Consider the following 19,592-nt stretch of genomic DNA (forward strand, 5'->3'; position numbering starts at 1 on the left):
ATATTTCTGTATTTCAGCTGCATCCTGCAGACCTAACACCAAAGCTGTGCTCCTGTTAGAAATGATGCATTTTGTTTTTAATGCATTGATCTTTTCCTGTGGACAATCAATAAACATATTGTTAGAAAAATGAATCACATCTCTCTCCATCTCCAGGAAGTGCTTCAGGATTAGCTTTCACTGATATCATACAGCTAATGACAACAGATAAGGGGGGAAAGGGAGTGAACTTATTCATGACAGGATAAAGATATCAGATAAACAACCAGGCAGCTCTTCTCAAGACCAACTAGATGGATTTTCCAGGGTCCTCCTGGCTGCAGAGATTTTCCTGAAATATGCATATATGAGAACAAACAGAGTGAGCTGGCAGATTCCAAGCATGTGATTGTAAGTTCCTTGATGTAAAGTGTTTTGCTTAGCACAGGAGAAAGGGATCAGGCTGTAGAACATTTTCTAAGATTCCTAAGGTGTTTATATTGGACCTGCTCTTGTAGCTTAGCTATAGTCAATTACAGTTTTATCCAAACCTCTTCAGCTCCAGACGTCTCACCATCATTATGAACCCTCCATCAAGTGACCAAAGAATAAATATATACCTCTGCTTAGTCTTCTTCATTTCCCAAAAACATACTGAGCGCCAACTCGAGTTAGTAATCTACTGCTTTGTAACAGATAATCCATTTGCAGCCAATTAAGCTGACCAGCGCTTTTCTCCCCATGGGGTCCTGGTATGCGATTGCCGCAAACAGCAGCCTGTTGCCTGCGTAAGCTGCCCTAAGAGAAAGTGGAGACAGCCTTTGCCAGTGGACATTCATGCCCAGCATGCTGTCCCCAATCTACCCTCCAGACAGCTGTGCATGTTGCCTTTGGGAAGTCCCAGGGCACAGTGGCCAGGGCCCACATTGGCCAGATCATAATGTCTGTCCACACCAAGCTGTAGAACAAGAAGTGTGTGATTGAGACCCAGCAGGCAGGGCCAAGTTCAAGTTTCCTGGCCACCAGGAGACCCACATCTGCAAGAAGTGGGGATTTACTAAGTTTAATGCTGATGAATTTGAAAACATGGTGGCAGGAAAGTGGCTCATTCTGGATGACTGTGGGGTCAAATGCATCCCTAATCGTACCTCCTGGGCTAATGTTGGGCCCTGAACTCATGAAAGCCTTGGCACCCAAGGCTTGAGAGCCCCTCCTTACTCATGTTCACCAATAAATCCTACGTTCCTGTCAAAAAAGAGAATCCATACCTGATGGCTTAAAGCAATACACAATGATTATCTCACATCTTCTTTGGGTCAGATATCTGGACACAGTTTACCTGGGTCCTCTGTTTCTGGATCTCTCACAGGCTGTACAGAAGTGGTCTTGGGGCTATAATCATCTCAAGGCTTGACTGGGGAAGGATGAACTTCCAAGCTCACGTGGTTGTTGGCATTCCCAAGTTCCTTGTAGGCTGTTGTTCAGAAGCCAACCTTGGTTCCTAGTTCCATGGGCTTCTCCAATACAGCAGCCTGTTCAATGAAGATGTAAGCCAAGGAAACAAGAGAGAGAGTCTGCTAGCAAGACACAGGGGTCAAAATCTTTGGTAACTCAATCATAAATGTGACATCCCAATTTTTTGCCCGTATACTATTGTCAGAAGAGAGGCATTAACTAGTTTCTTCCCACATTCAAGGGTAGGGAATTACACAAAGGGGTAAATACTAAGATGAGTATCACTGGAAGCCAGGCCAGAAGTCACCAACCACACTTCTCTGTGGCAGGCCATGTGCTTTGTGATGAAGATATAGTGATAAACCAGACAAATAAGGCTCCCTCCCTCCTGAAGCACTGTCTGGGTTTGAGATACTGAATTATGTAGCTCCAAGTTGTTGTTCATTTGCTAAGTCATGTCTGACCCTTTATGATCCCATGGACTGCAGCATGCCAGGCCTCCCTTTCTTCACTATCTCTTAGAGTTTGCTCAGGCTCATGTCCATTGAGTCAGTGACGCCATTCAACCATCTCATCCTCTGTTGCCCCCTTCTCCCCCTGCCCTCAACCTTTCCCAGCATCAGGGTCTTTTCCAGTCAGTTGTCTCCTTGCATCAAATGGCCAAAGTATTGGAGCTTCAGCATCCGTCCTTCCAATGAATATTCAGGTTTGATTTCCTTTAGGATTGACTGGTTTGATCTCCTTGCTGTCCAAGGGACTCTTGAGAGTCAACTCCAGCACCACAGTTCAAACTCCAAGAGATATCTATAATATGGAGAGAAGGACAAAGCAGGAGAGTGCAGAGCTTCAACCATGTTTTCTTAGGGGCCTTTAGAGGTCAAGTGGATGAATGAGAAGTGGGTCTCTGAAAATTCCTTTAGAACTCACTAGGGTAATATAGACGGACTATATGTTCGCTAATAGGAAATAATGAAAAAGCACAAAAATTTTCTCAATAAAACTGTTGCTTCTAGTCTGTTTTCAAGAGGAAAATGTCTTTCATGCCTTTCATGTTGTACTTACAAATGTGTTCTAATGCAACTATTTCTGGAACAGATCATAGATTGCCACATGGTTAAACTAAAGTACAAACATTTGAATATTAGATTCTTCCTGAAAGCAAGTTTGGTAGGAGAGATTCCTGCCATGGTGGGGAATAGCAAGAACAAGGGGAACTGGAAGTAATTTTCCTCATTACTTCAGAGAGTAGCCCCTGCTTGAAAAATAGGGAGAACAATAGTACTTTATGTGACTGGCAGAATAAGGACCCCACAAAGATGTGCATACCCTAATATCCAGATTTTGTGACTGTGTTACTTAACATAGCAAAAGGGACTTTTCAGATGTGATTAAGATTATGAGGCTTGAGAATGAAGTTGTGCCACTGGCGGGGTGTGGATGGACATAGAGACTCTCATACAAAGTGAAGTAAGTCAAAATGAGAAAAACAGTTATCGTATGTTAACACATGTATATATGTATATACATATATATATGTATATATATATATAATCTAGAAAAATGGTACTGATGATCTTATTTGCAAAGCAGAAATAGAGACACAGACATAGATATCAAACATATGGATACCAAAGGGGAGAGGGTGGTGGTGGGATGAATTGAGAGATTGAGATTCACATACTTACACTATTGATATTATGTATAAAATAGATAACTAGTCAGAACCTACTGTATAGGACAGGGAATTATATCCAGTGCTCTATCTTTACCTAAATGGAAAGGAAATCCAAAAAAGAGGGGATATATGTATATGTACAGCTTGCCTCCCTGGTAGTTCAGTTCGTTAAAAATCTGCCTGGCATGCAGGAGACCCTGGTTCGATTTCTGGGTCTGTAGAAGGGATAGGCTACTCACTCCAGTATCCTTGGGCTTCCCTGCTGGCTCAGATGGTAAAGAATCCACTTGCAATGCAGGAGACCTGGGTTCTATCCCTGGGTTGGGAAGATTCCCTGGAGGAGGGCATGGCAACCTACTCCGGTATTCTTGCCTGGAGAATCCCATGGACAGTGGAGCCTGGCAGACTATAGTCCATGGGGTCGCAGTGTCAGACATGACTGAGCAACTACGCACAGCACAGCATTCACTTTTCAGTACAGAGTAAGCTAACACAACTTTGTGAAGCAAGTATAGTCCAAGAAAAATTAAGAAAGAAAGAGATTATGCACCTTGAAATGGGATGGTTATCCTTAGCTATGTGGATACCGTGTAGTTACGCAAGTCCTCAAAGGGGAAGAGAGAGACACAGAGGAGCAGAATGAGGGAGGCAAAGAAAGAAGGAGGCAGGAGAGATTCAAAGCCTGAGGATAAGAGGATGAGGGCAAGAATCAAGGAATCTGGGTGGCCTCTGGCAGCTGGGAACACTCCTAAGCCAAAAGCCAGCAGGGACATGGAAACCTCAGTACTGCAACTGAAGACAATTCTGCCAAAACCCGAATGAGTGAGGAAATGGATTCTCCCCCAGAGCCCTCAGAAAGAATGCAGCCCCGCAGACCCTGTGATTTTAGCCCCGTGAGATCCGACTCAGACTTTGACCTACAGAACCGTAGGGTAATAAATCTGTGCTGTGTTAAGCTAAGTTTGTGGTAATTCGTCATGACGGCAAAAGAAAATTAATACCCTTACTCATTGGATTGTTATAAGAACTCAAATCATGAATATATGTTGAGAGTTCTGGAAATGTATCCGGCACTCAGCAAGCAGCACTGTGCACGTGTTTTCCATTATTATGACCCTGCAACCTGGGCGTTCTTAGCTGATGGATGGAAAAACATGGCCCAGCTGGGGGAAAAAAAAGCTTAAGGAATGTCTCCACATACTGTTTATTTCCAAATAAATCTCCTTTAATGATCACATATGTCATGTAATAAGCCCCAGGTTCCTGATGCCAGAGCCTGAAAGGAAGGTGACCAGTGAATGATATTTTTAATACGATCCAGCAAACTGAATAAAAGGCCATTGACCTCTTAAGATCTAACATTCTTTTTTGTCATTCTAGTAAAGTAGTTTTCACTGGATTTAGAGTAATACATTTAGCATGGAAGTAAGACTTGAACAATATGTCAAACCTAAAAACAAATCTATTTCATGATATGTGTTCATCTGGTCATATTATCAGAATATTTTTCTTTCTCCTTCTTTTTGTGTTTATTCACCACTTTATTTACTACCATATGCCCAGTGCTTGCATTGCCAACACCAGCGAAAGAGTTGCTCACTGATGGAGGTGGAATTACTGGAAGAAATATTAGGGTTATTTTTTTTTTACCCTACTTCTCTTTCCTTTTTAAATTTATTTATTTCAATTGGAAGATAATTTCTTCACAATATTGTGTTGGTTTCTGCCATACATTAACATGAATCAGCCATTGGTATACATATGTCCCCTCCCTGGTGGTTCAGTGGTAAAGAATCTCATTGCCAATGCGGGAGACACAGGTTTGATCCCTATTGCTGGGAAGGTCCCCCTGGAGAAGGAAATGGTAATCCACTCCAGTATTCTTGCCTGGGAAATCCCATGGACAGAGGAATCGAGTGGTCTACAGTCCATGGGGTCACAGAAGAGTCAGACATGACTTAGCAACTAAACAACAACGTATCTTTCTAATCAGTTCAGTTCAGTTCAGTTGCTCAGTCGTGTCCGACTCTTTGCAACCCCATGAATCGCAGCACACTAGGCCTCCCTGTCCATCACCAACTCCCAGAGTCCACCCAAACCCATGTCCGTCGAGTCAGTGATGCCATCCAGCCATCTCATCCTCTGTCGTCCCCTTTTCCTCCTGCCCCCAATCCTCCCCAACATCAGGGTCTTTTCCAATGAGTCAACTCTTCGCATGAGGTGGCCAAAGTATTGGAGTTTCAGCTTCAGCATCAGTTCTTCCAATGAACACCCAGGACTGATCTCCTTTAGGATGGACTGGTTGGATCTCCTTGCAGTCCAAGGTGCTCTCAAGAGTCTTCTCCAACACCACAGTTCAAAAGCATCAATTCTTTGGCGCTCAACTTTCTTCACTGTCCAACTCTCACATCCATACATGACTACTGGAAAAACCATAGCCTCGACTAGATGGACTTTTGTTGGCAAAGTAATGTCTCTGCTTTTTAATATGCTATCTAGGTTGGTCATAACTTTCCTTCCAAGGAGCAAGCGTCTTTTAATTTCATGGTTGCAATCACCATCTGCAGGAATTTTGGAGCCCCAAAAATTAAGTCTGACACTGTTTCCCCATCTATATCCCATGAAGTGATCAGATCCATACTTAATTAACAAACACTTAAAATTAAGAAACTTGAAGGTAGTAAAGGAAACCAAGATCTTCAGAAGTAGTCCTATCATAAGGGAGTTTATTAACTAGTAGAGATATTAAAATGCATGCCAAAGTATAACACCTAATCTAGGATAATGCATGATAAGATGGTGGTCTCAAAGTGTGGGGTACTCTGTGGTGTGCAGGGTGATCCCAGGCCATGCAAAAACAGAGCACTAAATTACAATGAATCCAGAAAGCCACTCTGCTTTCCATCTATTTGACTGGCTTCAGAAGAAAGTTTCATTTTCATTCTAGGGTGCCTTCAACATTCTTCTCACACTTGGTTTGTCTCCCTCTGCACCACCCAGGGAAGAAGCCTCAAGCTGGAGAGACCCAGGCTGGCCCCGCGTAACTAAAATTTAATTACATTGTTTGGCTCCTGCTGTATTTATTTCCATGGATACCTTCTGTTTATGGCAAGTGAAATGCTTTTTCTATTTTTGGTAGTGGTTTAATGTTTTCTTTTTAAAATTACTTCACTTAAAGTTTTAAAAAGTGAATCCAATTTCAATTTGTTGGAAGTGAATACTGCCCCAGATGGTTCATTGATATGGCAACAATTATCGAAGTGTTATAAGAATAACTAAAGTTTTGGATAATAAAATGGAGTATGTGGTAAAGGCATGGATATAATATTTGAGAGGAGGGAGCCACTATACGCCACTTGATTGATCGGGTGCTGGGTAGTAAGAGAGGAGTTGTTGTTGTTTAGGTGCTAAGTCATGACTGACTCTTTGCAACCCCATGGACTGTAGCCCATCAGGCTCCTCTGTCCATGGGATTTCCGAGGCAAGAATACTGGAGTGGGTTGTCATTTCCTCCTCCAGAGGATACCCGAACCAGGGTTCAAACCCATGTCTCTTGCATTAGCAGGAGGATTCTTTACCACTGAGCCACCAGAGGAGCCCAAGGGAGGAGTAGGGTTTGCTAAGAGGTTGAAGATACGGTGTAGAGGTGCAGGAGTGGGAAGCTTGAACCAAAGCAGAATGACCTCAGAAGGCAGTGATCAGGGCATTTCCACTAAAGTAAAGGTGTGTGTGTGTGGCGGGGAGGTGTGGAGGGGGTGATGTCATGACAGATAAACCTTAAGAAGGTTGTAGAAAACCTTTCATGACAAGCTCTCTTCCATTGCATCATCTGAAAATTGTTTCCTCCATCTCTCCAGGAGCTGAGTGAGAACTAGTTCCCGGGTGGCCCATAATAATGAAATAGAAGGAGGCCTTTCCTACACTTTGGGCTCCTGCGTCACTGCACTGCTGTGGTTGTTGATGTCTTTTCATGCACCTCAAACCTTCTGCTGCACAACCCATCAAAAAAAGCTATGGGGCCCTCCAGTGTGTTAACACCAACATTCACTTGATTTATGTACCATCTGGACCATTTACAACGAGGAGATAACAGGTATCTCACTTATTTTCAAGAGCTTGCCACTCAAGGAGATGCCATCCACTGAGTTTAACACAAACACTCATGGTTTGTTTAATTGTGTAAGCTTAAAAATGTCCACTTTTATCCCTAGGAATTCCCCAATAGGCATTCTAAAATTACTCACGTATACACCTCGCCTGCACTTAATGGTAATGGAAGGGTTGAATTTCATGGGGTGACGTGGATGCAGCTGACAGTTTTAGGATTTTACATTTCACATATTTTAAATTCCTTTGTTTAAAGAGTATATGTATTTAAAGTATAAAGGATGAGAATGTTTGACCTCAGGATTGTTATGTTTCACTTATAATATTCATGATGGTACTGTACTTTCTCTCTCCATCTGCCAAGACAGCTTCAATCTTTCTGATCACCATTCATGGCTACTCCATTTCTTAATGCTAAGGTCATAAGAATCCCAAGGGGAAAAAAAAATGGAAGCTCAGTTGGTGTAGTATCCTGGAAAAGTAGGAGCTTGCTGACTGGGTTATTAGAAGGGCAAAAGGAAATCTTTGAAACCAAAGGTTTGGTTTGCCAGACATTGTTACCTACCATGGGGACAGAAGTCTTTGGATTCAGACACTATATTTCCACTCTTTGTATCCTTTGAAAAGTATCACAAGATCCAGTAATGTCTTACCATGTATAATAAACTCCTTAGAGTCATCATGAGACAAAAGATACGTAGAAAACTTGATAGAAAAGAGGCTTAAGAGAGAATCAGTATATGAAAAAAACTGAGTTTAATAGGTTTACTTTGAATACCTGGTGAAGAAGGGATGGGTGATGTACAAAGTATTTAATAACAGTATAGTATAGGCACTGCAAGGATGTCAGCCCAATCAGAATGGGCACAGGTACTCAACTGCTGGTAGGGCTACAGTGGCACATTCTGACTGAGCAGCGGTACTAAGAAAAGGGGCCATCATTTAGGCAGGCACTCCAAGGACAAGCTCAAGAACTTATGTAATATTCACTCATTCAAAAAGAGAATGTTTACTGTTACCACTGTGTGCCATGTATTGTACCAAGTGTGTGTGGTGGTGGGGATTTTTAGAAGGACTGCCCATTATATCTAGGCCTTGTGCATTGTCATGACAAATGACGTGTAGAGTGTTTTTGTTTAATCCTATATTCCATAGTAAACTTAGCAATAAAAAAGAAACAGTAATGTGATGTCACTGTAGGAAACTGACAACAATGCCTGATTCCACCGCACCCTACTTCAGTTCCTACTAGTGTCTGTAGGAACTGAATTGAAGAAAGTAGGGAAAACCACTAGACCATTCAGGTATGACCTAAATCAAATCCCTTATGACTATACAGTGGAAGTGAGAAATAGATTTAAGGGACTAGATCTGATAGACAGAGTGCCTGATGAACTGTGGACGGAGGTTCATAACATTGTACAGGAGACAGGGATCACTACCATCCCCGTGGAAAAGAAATGCAAAAAAGCAAAATGGCTGTCTGAGGAGGCCTTACAAATAGCTGTGAAAAGAAGGCAAGTGAAAAGCAAAGGAGAAAAGGAAAGATATTCCCATTTGAATGCAGAGTTCCAAAGGATAGCAAGGAGAGATAAGAAAGACTCCCTCAGCGATCAATGCAAAGAAATAGAAGAAAATAACAGAAAGGGAAAGACTAGAGATCTCTTCAAAAAAAATTAGCAATACCAAGGGAACATTTCATGGAAGATGGGTTCAATAAAGGACAGAAATGGTAGGGACCTAACAGAAGCAGAAGATATTAAGAAAAGGTGGCAAGAATACACAGAAGAACTGTACAAAAAGGATCATCACAACCCAGGCAATCACAATGGTGTGATCACTCACCTAGAGCCAGACATCCTGGAATGTGAAGTCAAGTGGGCCTCAGGAAACATCACTATGAACAAAGCTAGTGGAGGTGATGGAATTCCAGTTGAGCTCTTTCAAATCCTGAAAGATGATGCTGTGAAAGTGCTGCGCTCAGTATACCAGCAAATTTGGAAAACTCAGCAGTGGCCACAGGACTGGAAAAGGTCAGTTTTCATTCCAATCCCAAAGAAAAGCAATGCCAAAGAATGCTCAAACTACTGCACAATTGCACTTATCTCACACGCTAGTAAAGTAATGCTCAAAATTCTCCAAGCCAGGCTTCAGCAATACATGAACCATGAATTTCCAGATGTTCAAGCTGGTTTTAGAAAAGACAGAGGAATCAGAGATCAAATTGTCAACATCCACTGGATCATTAAAAAAGCAAGAGAGTTCCAGAAAAACATCTATTTCTACTTTATTGACTATGCCAAAGCCTTTGTGTGGATCACAATAAACTATGGAAAATTCTGAAAGAGATGGGAATATCAGACCATCTGACCTGCTTCTTGAGAAACCTGTATGTAGGTCAGGAAGCAATAGTTAGAACTGGACATGGAACAACAGATTGGTTCCAAATAGGAAAAGGAATACGTCAAGGCTGTATATTGTCACCCTGCTTATTTAACTTATATGCAGAGTACATCATGAGAAATGCTGGGCTGGAAGAAGCACAAGCTGGAATCAAGATTGCCGGGAGAAATATCAATAACCTCAGATATGCAGATGACACCACCTTTATGGCAGAAAGTGAAGAGGAACTAAAAAGCCTCTTGATGAAAGTGAAAGAGGAGAGTGGAAAAGTTGACATAAAGCTCAACATTTAGAAAACTAAGATCATGGCATCTGGTCCCATCACTTCATGGGAAATGGATGGGGAAACAGTGGAAAGAGTGTCAGACTTTATTTTTGGGGGCTCCAAAATCACTGCAGATGGTGATTGCAGCCATGAAATTAAAAGACACTTACTCCTTGGAAGGAAAGCTATGACAAACCTAGACAGCATATTAAAAAGCAGAGACATTACTTTGCCAACAAAGGTCCGTCTAGTCAAGGCTATGGTTTTTCCAGTGGTCATGTATGGATGTGAGAGTGGGACTGTGAAGAAAGCTGAGCTCCAAAGAATTGATGCTTTTGAACTATGGTGTTGGAGAAGACTCTTGAGAGTCCCTTGGACTGCAAGGAGATCCTGCCAGTCCATCCTAAAGGAGATCAGTCCTGGGTGTTCATTGGAAGGACTGATGCTGAAATTGAAACTCCAATACTTTGGCCACCTCATGCGAAGAGTTGACTCATTGGAGAAGACCCTGATGCTGGGAGGGATTGGGGGCAGGAGGAGAAGGGGACGACAGAGGATGAGATGGCTGGATGGCATCACCAACTCGATGTACATGAGTTTGACTGAACTCCAGGAGTTGGTGATGGGCAGGGAGGCCTGGTGAGCTGCGATTCATGGAGTCGCAGAGTCAGACACGACTTAGCAACTGAACTGACTGACTGACTGACCAGCGTCTGTGGGCTGAAACAGCAATAATTCATTCTCTCAAGGGTTCCATTTTGCCTGGGCCACTTCACACTGAGTTAATTAGGTCATGAGCTTCACGGAGATCCACTAGGAAAAAGATCCATCTGACCCCACTTGATGGTGAGAAACAAGTGACAACCTGGCTTTCTCAGACAAATTCTTTCATCTTAACTCTGGTCTTTTCATCTATGAAAGTTGTACAGTTAACAAGCAATTGCCCTTTTAGGCTGTCATTTGAGCCTAGTGGTTTCAGAAAAGCTGATGTAGAAACATGACAAATGACACAGGGGTTAAAAATTACCAACCGTGGTGGAATGATACACTAAAATTGTCATTAAAATGTCACATTTCTCCCGGTGGATGATTAAAAGCATATTATTTTCTTGAGACACTGGAGAAATGGTGAGACAAGAAATTTTCTGCTCAACTGATGATCAATCAGCTAGAAAAAAACATTTCAGTCAAGCCACCAAGTTGTAGAAGTTAGAAGAGAAATCTTTCGGGCCACAAAATTATATAGTGGACATCCACTATTTTTGCATATCTAGCATGTGTGTCACTCATTCTTTTGGTAAAGGCACCCTATATTCCTTGGGGACTAAACCTCTCCTACTCTCCTACTCTCAAGTGCAAGTTTCTCCATCTTCTGACTCCAGAGATGGGCCTATGACTCAGACCACGTTCAGCAAAATGTTGCCTCCACTTGGACACGGTGATTGCTATAGAGATGGGCACGAGTCAAGTGAAATCAGTAAGAGTCAATGAAATTCAGCCTTGAGTCCTTTTTTAGAACAGCAGAAGAGGAATCTTCATTCCACTAGGGTTACTGAGTGGATAGGATGTCAGCCTAGCATCACTGGTGAACATCCTGCTACCACTAGGAGAGCCCAGTTTGGGTGAAATGAGTAAGTTCTAATGGGGGAGGTGGCAGGAAACTTTAAGAGGGAGGGGACATATGGATACCTATAGCTGATTTGTGTTGACGTATAGCAGAAACCAACACAATATTGTAAAGTAAGTATCTTCCAATTAAAAATAAATTTTAAAAAAGCTCTAATGGCAACTTCTGAATATCTGGACTGAACCCTTGGGTTAAACCTTAAACTTGAACTTACGTATCCTTTTTATTTAAATTAATTTAAAAGGACTTTCTAAACAATTCAGGTTAATTTTGCCAGGGACGTTTGTATCTGCTTACTCTAGGTAACAAATTGAAAGTCTGTTTCTTGGTAAAAAAAAAAAAAAAAATTAGACTTCAAAATTTGCAAGATGGGAGCATTTCCCAATGATCCTGAACTTTCTCTCTAGGCAACAGTTAATTGTTCTGGTCCTGAATAGGATTCAGAGCCATGAAGAGATGGACAAGCAGACTGAAATGCCAATCTTAGGAATTGTCCATTCTAAAGGAGGGAAGTCTAACTCTTGACATAGAGACATCAATCCTAATTTAGCAAAGCCATCTGTGATTTTTTTTTTCCCAGTCTTTGGAGCTGCACAAAACTGTAATTTTTTTAGTAATTACTCTTTACTATATTCTGTCTAATTTAATTTTATATTCCATTTTTTCATTGCCAAACTCTATCTTGAGAGCTAGAAATAACATCACTATCTATCAAAGTATCTGGTATTTGGGAAAATCTTTAAAAGCATGGAAGAAAACTAGAGATATGTGATAAAGAATACATTGTCTGACAGCTGTTAATTATGGGTCTGACTGAAAGGAAAAGATTTTCATATAAATAAATGTTTTAAAGGACTGATTCTTATTAGGAGTGTGAGAGTGACCATACTGGAATGAAAACATCCATTCTAATGGATTGGAGGGCCAACAGCTACAAATCTACATCTTCCTATGGTATCAACTCTCTGCTTGTAGACAAATAAAAGGGTATCTGAATGTTTGCTATTCTTGTTTTCTTTTCACTTTATCTTGTGTTACCCTTAGATCAATATATTTAGAGGTGGGACCATTGGGATTATTAGGGAAGCAGTAAAACAACAAGGTAGATTAACTAATCTTGGCTTAGCCAATTACCAGTTGTGTGGATTTAGACATGTGCCTTGATTTTTTGGAGCCTTAGTTTCTTCATGTGTACAATGGGAAAGATTACTGGCCACACCAGTGTATATGGGATTAAAAAAAAACTACATATAAAACATGATATTTCTTAAGGATTCAATAAATATTTCTTATTACTATTCTTATTATTATTATTATCAGTTTAAATCCCTCAGGTAGGAGCTAATATCCCAAGGAGGGTTAAGGGTCTTAGCCCAGAATTGCTCAGTTGAATAATCAGGCTTCTAGGTCTAGAACTCAGGCTTCTAGAATTAAAGATCTGTGCATTTCCCACCTTCAAAATATTCTATCTGCATCATATTTTTAACTACAGTTAGGAAGCTCCAGATATTTTCTTTTAAAAAAGTTATGAAAAAACCATGGGAAATAAAAGTACAGATGATAATTTAAATCTGTTAAATTTCAAAGAGTTATCAAAGGATAAGTATATTTAAGTCTACAATTAATGTGATAAAAAATTCCATGCGGTACACCAAGGAGATAATCAATTATGAATTTCCCCAGAATATTTGAGGAACCTCTCTAAGACTGACTGAGAAGAAATGCTCCTTAGCTAAAATTATAGAGACTAATTTCCCTGGAACAAAGAAATTACAAGAACAGGACAGAAGTGAATTCGCTCAGTCATGTCCGACTCTTTGTGGCCCTGTGGACTGTAGCCTACCAGGCTCCTCAGTCCACGGAACTTTTCAGGCAAGAGTACTGGAGTGGGTTGCCATTTCCTTCTCCAGGGGATCTTCCTGACCCAGGGATCGAACCCAAGTCTCCCGCATTGCAGGCAGACGCTTTGCCGTCTGAGCCACCAGGGACAGAAGGCAGATACAAATCTTAATTAAGTCAAGTCTTCATCTGATGTTATACGGTGTGTCTTTCTTGCCTAATTTGGTTTCTTGGCATTTTAGGAGTTCTTCACCAAGGGCTATCTTCCCCATAAAGAACTTTATTCTCACATTTCAAACTTTTCCTCCTTCTTATTTCTCTCTCCCATTCTTCATTCCAAATTTACATGAGGCATCCTGTTTTCTCTGGACTCTGTTGGATAGAAACTGTTCAATCTGACCTGCTGCTCTGTGTTAATTGTGTGACAGGGAGCTAAAGCTCAGGAAGTCATCTTCTCAGGACCTATCTGCACTGCACACGAACCTTCTAGAAGCTCTTGAGCTTAACCCAAAGGAAGAAGGTTAGTGAGAGAAACTTCAGATAAGTGTGAAGGACAGGATAAAGACAAGAGTAGCTGATGGCGGCGCTCGCTTGCATAAAATGGACAGCTGCTTACTCCAGCATTTCATAGAGCTTTCCTGGAAGTTGGGCAAGATAGTTTTTCTTAAGTTAACCCCAGAATTCATTCTTATATCCACATACTGAATTTGACTTGAACCTAAATCTCTATAAAAATATCCTTGAAAAGTGTTGGTCACGCAGTCGTGTCTGACTCTTTGCGACCCCATGGACTGTAGCCCATCAGGCGCCTCTCTGTCCATGGGATTCTCCAGGCAAGAATACTGGAGTGGTTTCCATTCCCTTCTCCAGAGGATATTCCCAACCCAGAGATTGAGTCTCTTATGTCTGAGTCTCTTATGTCTCCTATTTTGTAGGTGGATTCTTTACCATCTGAGCCACCAAGAAAGCCAGCTGAAGCAGCATTTAAGGTTCTCCTTCAACACTTCATTTGAGATTCAGATACTGTACGAATATATACCAGAAACCAGTCAGCTCTGGATCAGATGTATGCAAATCCCTAGATCCCTAGCCCATCACACTTACATAGAACTGATGAAAGTTTGTATAAGAGAGGAATAGTTTAATTTGCTTACTTCTAACATATTTACAAATGTAGAAAATCAAATTCTTAGTTTTGGGAAATGCATCTAAAGCTCAAATTGGAAAAATGACATTTTAGTATAGACTTTCAAGCTAGTGCATGATGATATTTTTTTAATGATTTCTTTCATGATATTAATAAAATCTTTACAGAATTAAGCAGAGATATAATTTTTCCCTTTCATACCACTGGGATCTTTCATACATAAAAACAGCCTGCTCTGCCAAGATGGGGACAGGGCTGTCTTGAGATGTTACCAATGAATTTGGAAAATATTTTCCATGCCCATGGGAGGGACAGATAGAGCAAGACTAATTGATAAGGCATAACTTAGATATTAACTCACCATGGAACATCAACTGTACATCCACTGCCAAAGGAATGCCTTCAGGATGTTGGATCAGAGAAACTATTTTATTCCCCAGTGTAACTAGTAGGCATAATAACTCTAAGACAATCCCTACTCCTCAAAACAAGATGGCAAAAAAAAATTAATTGGATTTTGTGAAATATGTAAGTCATATTCATTCAAGTTAGTATTTTTGGCCAAAACTCTCAGGCTTGGCCAGACAATTTTACTTGTTGGAGACAGTTGAAAACTCAAGTTTATTTAAGGGAAGTCCAAGTGTCCAAAAGAAGCCTCTCTCTCAAAGCTAGTGGAAAACTTTTTGTTTCTGAAAAAATATCTTTTCCTGCAGGCCTATTAGGATCTCATAAATATTTATGATAAATTCCCTTGGTTGTTTAAACATAATGATAAACTTTATTTCAGAAATCTGGAACTTTATATGGATTCATATAAAAATTCTTGATCCGAGAAGTTTTGACCACAATATCAAACCCAATAGTTCTGAAACAGAATTGGGTTTCCTTTGGGAATTCCCCAATTTCCTTTGGCTTTGATCTGGGTTAGAACCCCAGAATGGGCACAGAATTTAACCATCCATGTAAGTAAACAGAGGTACTACTCTATAACAAAGTTTTACCTTAGTTCTGATATTATAAGGTTTAAATTCTTGATGGAAGTTAGGGGACAAGCTGATGACTAAAGGTAGAAAGCATTATTCCAAAGCAGCATTTTCTTAGAGACCTAGAACTCCAAAAAAAAAAAAAAAGAATGTTGTCCAGAAAACCCTAACAAGCCAATGGGTAGAAAATGGAAAGGAACTAAAGAACCTCTTGATGAAGGTGAAATAGGACAGTGAAAAAGCTGACTTAAAACTCAACATTCAAAAAGGAACATCATGGCATACAGTCCTATCACTTAATGGCAAATAGATGGGGAAAATGTGAAAACCATGTCAGATTTCATTTTCTTGAGCAGCAAAATCAATGAGGATGGTGACTGCAGCCACAAAATTAAGATGTTTGCTCCTTGGAAGAATGGCTATGACAAACCTAGAGATGGCTTGTGATGCTGGAGAAGACTCCTGAGAGTTCCTTAGACAGCAAGGAGATCAATCAACCCTGAATATTCATTGGAAGGACTGAAGCTGAAGCTGGAGCTCCAATACTTTGGCCACATGATGTAAAGAGCCAACACATTGGAAAAGATCCTGATGCTGGGAAAGATCAAGGGCAGGAGGAGAAGGGGACAACAGAGGATGAAGTGGTTGGATAGCATCACTGGCTCAAAGGGCATGAGTTTGAGTGAACTCAGGGAGGTAGTAAAGGATGGGGAAGACTGGCATGCTACAGTCCATGGGGTCACAAAGAGTTGGACATGACTTAATGACTGAACAACAACAATAAAGGTTGTTAAAATTACTGTGGCACACTTTTAGAGATTAGGTCATTTTACCTATAAGTAACTAATCCTACTTCTCAGAGTTAGTAGCTCACTGCTTTCAGTGTTTTCCCCACTAGAGATAGTAACAGCACTTAATATGAACACTAGTTTAACATATACATCCATTTACAATCTCTAAAACGGCCCTAATTTTGCTATCAGCAAAAGTGATAGTTCTAGGTGATGGGGATACAGAAATGCCAAAGACATGGCCCTTGCTTTCAAGGAACTCATGATTCTTTGTGGAAACAAATATTTCATATACTGTAATGTGATATGCAGGTACATTCATGGGGTACTAGGTTTAAAGTGTCATGAGGATTCTAATAGGCATGTTGTGGCCTTGTCTGACATTTGAAGAAAAGCAGAATTTCTGCAGACAGAAATGAGGGGTATTACATCCTGGGAGAGGTAACATATACTCAATGGTTAAATTCCCTAGAAATCCAACACTCAAAGTGTTGGTGTCATGAGATAGGAATTCAACTGCCTCTGTGTCAGGCACACATTTTACTGCTAAGAATTCTCATTCTCACATAATTTAAGGAACTTCATCATCTTTGATTATTATTGTCCTCTGCCAGAAAAAAGAATACATTATCCATTCTCCCTACTTTACTTGTAGAAAGTCCCACTTTGTTTCAACCAGATCTTTTCTGTTCCATAGCTTTAACAATATAAAGTAATAACTTTCCATACTTCATGTGTTCAAATGTGTTATTCATTTTTCTTTCTTTAAATAACTTTTTCGCTCATTGCAAACTCCCTGTTTTTTGTACATTTTATTTCTATTTATGCCTCCAGATCCCTATAAAGATTCTAAGAAGCATTCCTTGACCACTTCCTTAATGTATGAATTGGATGCTTCTCCAGGGTACACCAGGCCATGTTGTATACATACCTTTCATAGCACTTATCATTCTTTATTATTACCAGTGATTTGTCTTACTCCTTTATGCTTGTTCTGCTCAGGTATAGTCATCTTCGTCTCTGATTTCATAGTGATTATCACAGGGCCAGCAGACAGAAGGCAAATCATGTTTGTTGATGAATGAATAAAGTGGGAGAAATGAAATCAGAGTCCAATACTTCTCACAAATCCAACATTTTTTAGTTCTTTTATGATAAACTATATCAAAGATTATATGTTCTCTTGAACACCAGTGTAGTCAAAGTATATCATGATGATTGTTGCATTTTTTAGTTCCTAGGAATATATGCCCATGCTCTTCAAATGCTATCTCTGTAAATTGAACATAGACTCATAATCCAAAAATATCTCAACAGACTGGAGTAAAGATTGAATCCAAGATGTTGAAATTTGATGGAGATAAATTTAACCTTTTATACAACTACAGGATTCGGGAGGAACCAGACCCAGCAAGAGATTAGCTGAAAAAGGCTTCAAACTGAATTTGAAAGTAACTGTGGGCTTTGTATAAATATAGAGTATGATTTTCCCCATGAAAAAGCTAACATGATCTTCAGTTCATTTCAGTTGTGCCCAACCCTTTGCAACCCCACGGACTGCAGCATGCCAGTCTTCCCTGTCCATCACCAACTCCCAGAGCTTGCTTAAACTCATGTCCATTGAGTCGGTGATGCCATCCAACCATCTCATCCTCTGTTGTCCCCTTCTCCTCCTGCCTTCAATCTTTCTGATTCAAGCATCAGAATCTTTTCTAAGGAGTCAGTTCCTCACATCAGGTGGCCAAATTATTAGAGCTTCAGCTTCAGCATCAGTCCTTCCAATGAATATCCAGGACTGATTTCCTTTAGGATTGACTGGTTTGATCTTGCAGTCCAAAAGACTCTCAAGAGTCTTCTCCAAGACCGCAGTTCAAAAGCATCAATTCTTTGGTGTCTTTTCTTGAGCTCCAAAATCAATGAGAACGGTGACTACATGATTTTCAATTACACTAATAAAGGTATTTTTTCAAAAATGAGGAAGTTAAAAATCCTATTCTGGGGGAGGAGCCAAGATGGCGGAGGAGTAGGACGGGGGAGACCACTTTCTCTCCTACAAATTCATCAAAAGAATAACTGAACGCAGAGCAAACTTCGCAAAACAACTTCGGATCGCTAGCTGAGGTCATCGGGCGCCCAGAGAAGCAGCCCATTGTCTTCGAAAGGAGGTAGGACAAAATATAAAAGGTAAAAAGTGAGACAAAAGAGCTAAGGACGGAGATCCGTCCCGGGAGCTCTTAGGCGGCATTGCTTGGGGTAGGGTCCGGGCGGAGTGCCCTGAGGACAATCGGAGGGAACTTCTGTGAGTTGCCAACTTGAACTGTGGGAGACCAAAAGAGAGAGAGTAAATTAACCGGCCGGAACACACTGCCGGCCGTTCGCAGAACAAGGAGACCGAGAGGGTCCAGAGAGGAGCTCGCAGGGTGCGGACCGGCCCAGCCCCGCCGGAGGCAGGAGGCAGGGGGGAGGGGAAGGTCGCGGCGAGACACAAGACGCAGGCACCCGACCGGCGCGGGCGGGGACTGGGGCTGGGGACGCGGAGGGCGGAAGGCGCGCGCGCCCGACTGGCGCCAGCGGAAACTGAGACTGGGTCCGCGGAAGGGAGTGAGTGCGCCACACCTGGGTAGAGTGCGCCCACCAAGCCCCTGGCTGCCTGGACCGCTCTGACGGGGAAGGCACAGAGAGCAGGCGCAGCTTTTCCTTCCGCGCTTTTGTGGAACACCCGAGGGCTGGAGCCTCGCGCAGCGCGGGGCGCGCTCCATATAGAACAGCCGGGAGCCTGAGCAGCACAGACGGAGAAAGCAGCGTCAGCCCCTCCCAGCAGCCCCAGCCCATCCCCGCGGCGCAGGCCTGTCCCCACGGCGCCGGCCTCTCCCTGCAGCGCAAGCCCCTCCCTGCCCCGCAGAGCGACGGAGCTAGCTACCTGGGTGAGAGTCCACCTCCGCCCGCCTGTGTCAGGGCTGAAATGAGGCTCTGAAGAGACCGGCAAACAGAAGCCAAATAAACAAAGGGAACCGCTTCAGAAGGGACTGGTGCAACAGATTAAAATCCCTCTAGGAAACGCTGACTACACCGGAGGGGCCTGTAGATATCGACAAGCGTAAGCTGGAACGAGGAGCTATCTGAAACTGAGCCGAACCCACACTGACCGCAACAGCTCCAGAGAAACTCCTACATATAATTTTACTTTTTTCTCTTTTTTTTTTTTTTTAATTTTTTAAAAATTTTTTTTCTTTTTTTCTTTTTTTTCTTTTTGCTTTCTTCTCTTTTATTTTCCTTTAAAATCCCCTATTACTCCCCCATTACTCCTTAACTTTCATTTCC

At 41.5% G+C, this 19,592-nt stretch overlaps 1 pseudogene; it reads left to right on the forward strand.

Annotated features, from left to right (window-relative positions):
* Window positions 1-684: 684 nt before the first annotated feature.
* Window positions 685-799, forward strand: LOC122698990 (annotated as a pseudogene).
* Window positions 800-19,592: the final 18,793 nt, after the last annotated feature.

The sequence above is a fragment of the Cervus elaphus genome, chromosome 8, assembly GCF_910594005.1.
Source record: "Cervus elaphus chromosome 8, mCerEla1.1, whole genome shotgun sequence".
Classification (NCBI taxonomy): domain Eukaryota; kingdom Metazoa; phylum Chordata; class Mammalia; order Artiodactyla; family Cervidae; genus Cervus; species Cervus elaphus.